This window comes from Giraffa tippelskirchi, chromosome 3, assembly GCF_054371585.1.
Source record: "Giraffa tippelskirchi isolate mGirTip1 chromosome 3, T2T-mGirTip1v1.2.pri, whole genome shotgun sequence".
Classification (NCBI taxonomy): Eukaryota; Metazoa; Chordata; class Mammalia; order Artiodactyla; family Giraffidae; genus Giraffa; species Giraffa tippelskirchi.
In genome coordinates, this window is record NC_137277.1 from 159,250,900 (window position 1) to 159,255,541 (window position 4,642).

Genomic DNA, 4,642 nt, shown 5'->3' on the forward strand with positions numbered 1-4,642 from the left:
ATCTCAGAGCCCTTTATAACACACCTCTTTCAAGGTCATATTTATTTCCACTCTGTACCTTGCCACATTTTAAATCATGTACAAACTGATGCGCAGTCTTCTTTGTGAGGACCTGGGCTAGATTCACTCTGAGGCTGGTCTATACTTCAGAAAGTTGAAGAGTTGGAGGTGACTGAGCGACTGAGTACATACACAGCACAGTCAGTGAATGCACCAAGATTAAGTTGCACTTAAGTTTATAGTGGATAGAAACTGACTGAATAGGAAACAAAAATAGGAAGTCATTCTAGTTTCTACTGTGGTTCAGGACAGATACCTGTGACCACAGAAGATAATATGAAGGAGCAAAAATGTGAACAGAAAAATGAGATGAAAAAGAAATTAAGCTGTTAAGCCAGCACACTAATTCGAATTGACTTCTGTGACTGGTGGGCCAGGGGAGTCTTGACAGAATCCACAGACAATGAATTTTAGTCTCTAGCATTCCACATTTGGCAGAATACAGTCCATGGGGTCGCAAAGAGTTGGAAATGACTAAGCAACTGAGCACACACTCTACATTCCTAAGTAATGCTTTGGCTCGAGGTTAGAGAAATCAGAGTGAAGTAAATGGGAAAATAGTTTGGAGACTGCTGAGCAAGGTAAAACCTGGTTTGAATTTGAGAAAATGGATGGAGAGACTTTATTGCTCCTAGAATAACCAGGTAAAACACTTGTTTCAGTAGCAAAAGCAGGGCTTTCTGCTGTATATCAGCAATACCTCTGCACAGTTACCCTCTCCCATCTGTCTCTAGATTTTCAGCTCCATAATTAGAAACTTTCTGAATTTTAATCAAAATGACTTCATATGATGTTTATACTGGCTCATTATGACAAAGAGTACTAGAAAAGGAAGGAGCATAGCTGTGTTCTGTAACTGGAAAATAAGATTGTGGCAATGTCAAATTAACATCAGCAAGGTCCATGAGACACAAGGATGTCACCACCCTCCATCACAGCTCAGTAAATACCTTGGAAATATCCTGCATTAAAAACAATATGACAGAGTATTCTTGACTCCAAATTTTAAAAATAAGCTTAAATATGACAAACTAATTTTCTTACTAACTGCCTCGTTATGACATTAATAACATCAATAGCCTTAGCAATTTAGTGACTTCAGGTCACAGTTTATATCTTTAAAAAATGTATTTGTTGACTACAGCCTATTATTTTCTTCTAAGCCTGGTAATTTTTTGCCAGCATCTCCACTTCTCAGCCCTGTGTGACTTATATAACAAATGCAATTAGACTGTATGCCTATTAATTAAAATTCTATCTATGTGGTCTTTTTATTTAGAAACTTCAAACTGTATCTCTCTGATAGGATAGTTAATATATAAAGTACATTAAGGGATTCTCAATTATCATTTAAAGCTCATTATTGGCAATGTTTAGCAGCAATACAGCAAAGTTACAAACACTTCTATAAGCTTCTTTTACTGCCTCGCTTTGTGCAGTTGTCTGCAAAAACAAAGTTTCCAAATTTAACAGGGAAAATTTCATTGCTAATTAGATTTAGAAAATAGTCTAAAAACTAATAGAAAAAAATAAATTTAAGAAGGGGGGCAATTAATCCACAATTATCCATGAAATCTTTACTGCTGCTGTTGCTGCCAAGTCGCTTCTTTCGTGTCCGACTCTGTGCGACCCCATAGACAGCAGCCCACCAGGCTCCTCTGTCCCTGGGATTCTTCAGGCAAGAATACTGGAGTAGGTTGCCATTTCCTTCTCCAATGCATGCATGCATGCTAAATCACTTCAGTCGTGTCCGACTCTGTGCAACCCTAGGGACAGCAGCCCACCAGGCTCCTCCGTCCATAGGATTCTCTAAGCAAGAATACTGGAGTGGGTTGCCATTTCCTTCTCCAGAAATCTTTACTGCTACCATGTAAAGTCTATTTTCAGTTTACTTCCCTTTGAGGTTTGTAAAACAGTGGTTAAAATAATATATAAGTGCATACTAAAATAACTGGTGGAAAAAGAACTTATAATGGATATCTTCAGTTCAGTTCAGTTCATTCGCTCAGTCATGTGCGACTCTTTGCGACCCCATGAACCACAGCACGCCAGGCCTCCCTGTCCATCACCAACTGCCGGAGTCTACCCAAACCCATGTCCATTGAGTCGGTGATGCCATCCAACCATCTCATCCTCTGTCGTCCCCTTCTCCTCCTGCCCTCAATCTTTACCAGCATCAGGGTGTTTTCAAATGAGTCAGCTCTTAGCATCAGGTGGCCAAAGTATTGGAGTTTCAGCTTCAACATCAGTCCTTCCAATGAACACCCAAGACTGATCTCCTTTAGGATGGACTGATTGGATCTCCTTGCAGTCCAAGGGACTCTCAAGAGTCTTCTCCTACACCACAGTTCAAAAACATCAATTCTTTAGCATTCATCTTTCTTTATAGTCCAACTCTCACATCCATACATGACTACTGGAAAAACCATAGTCTTGACTAGATGGACCTTTGTTGGCAAAGTAATGTCTGGGCTTTTTAATATGCTGTCTAGGACATCTTACCTATGTGAAAAAAGGGACCTCATATTCTTGTGTATTTTAGAGAATTTACATTTATCACACAAGCTTCCCAGGTGGTGCTAGTGGTAAAGAACCCATCTGCCAATGCAGGAGGCAGGAGGGGGTAAGGTTTGATCCCTGGATTGGGAAGATCCCTTGGAGGAGGGCGTGGCAATCCACTCCAGTATTCTTGCCTGGAAAAGCCCACAGACAGAGGAACCTGACAGGCTACAGTCCATAGAGTAGCAAAGAGTTAGACACGACTGAACAATTTAGCCCACATGCACACTTATCACACAATTTAAAGATTTTTTAACCATAGTATTTGGTTTAAAAGTATATTGGTCACTTTTAAATGAGTGATACCACACCTTGACAGTAGATGGCACCATTGTTATGTTCTAACAATATGCTTCATCAAAGAGGTCAGAAGCTCATATAGGCACTCATTGTTTCATTTAAGATGTGAGGAGGACTAGCGTTCAAGGATCAAGCTTGAAACTTGTTATTAACTTGAAATAATATAAAAGTTCCATTCTTTTGCCATTCTTTGTTTTAAAAGAACAAAAATTATCTCATATCTTTGCTGTTAACTGCCCCATTGTGGTAACCTGAAGCTCTTTTATATGTAATGATTTTCTTTTAAGTGATTTCAATGCTTTTGCTGGCAAAACAGAACAAAGTCTTACAGAAATGATGCTAAGGGGAAAAAAAATCTATCTCCTCCTGATAAGGATAACAATAATCTTTATTCATCTTTGATATTTATTTTCCCTTTTCAATAGCATTACATGTGTAACATGGAAGTGACCATAAAGGTTAGAGTCAGTTTTCTTTAAGAAGATTATTTGTATTTACATTTTCTTACGAATTGCTAAAATTACCTCCCACCAGCTCTTTTGTCAGAGAAGGCAATGGCACCCCACTCCAGTACTCTTGCCTCGGAAACCCCATTGATGGAGGAGCCTGGTAGGCTGCAGGCCATGGGGTCTCGAAGAGTCGGACAGGACTGAGCGACTTCACTTTCACTTTTCCCTTTCATGCACTGGAGAAAGAAATGGCAATCCACTCCAATGTGCTTGCCTAGAGAATCCCAGGGACAGAGGAGCCTGGTGGGCTGCCGTGTATAGGGTCGCACAGAGTCAGACACGACTGACGTGACTTAGTAGCAGCAGCTCTTTTGTAAATCCCAAATCCATTTACTGCTACTATTTATCCTAAAACAAATAATAGCAACAGCAACAAAACTTAGTTCACTACTTTCCCCTGCAATGTTTTGCCATTGTTCAGGTTAATACAGAGTCAGCTATTAGTCACTAATGGATCAGCAGCTTGAAAAGGTAGATGTCATTGATAGACACAAATGGATTTTTAAGCATTTCTCTAAAACTCCTTGCTAATGTTCCTTTCATAGGAACAGTTAAGCATGTCAATCACTTCTTGAAATTTTTTGATTTTGCTCCAAAGAGATATGATTTGCCATCCTAAGATTTTCATTTTCTTTAATCATGGAGATCTAGTTTGTCTTCCTAGGATTTTCATGGTTGATTGATGGTGTGAACTAACACATTGCTAAAAGAATACTTTGGAGACAACTCCAGGAAGATTATCTGTTTTTGTTTTACTTGCCATTATGCTTTCCTCTAACTCAGAAAATTAATGGATGACTGTTATATTTGAGCCTGTGTGTATGTGTATAATTCTTCTACGTACTTGGGGTGTCTTTCATCTGCTACATTTATTTTATACCGAGTAATTTGGGTATAAAGAGGGTATCGTTTGATTCTCTGATTCATTATATCTCTAGAGCTAAGAAAAAACTATTTGGCAATCACATATTCAACCAGAAATAGTATAAACAAAGGTGAAACATATTTTCTAGGAATATTCAAAGAGATTAGACATTGCATTTTGTTTAGATGCCTAGCAGCATTCAACCATACTACCTGGTGGTGCCAGTGGTAAAGAATCTGCTGGCCAGTGCAGGAGGCACAAGGGTCATGGGTTCAAACCCTCGGTTGGGAGGATCCCCTGGAGGAGGAAATGGCAACCCAGTCCATCATTCTTGCCTGGAAAATTCAGT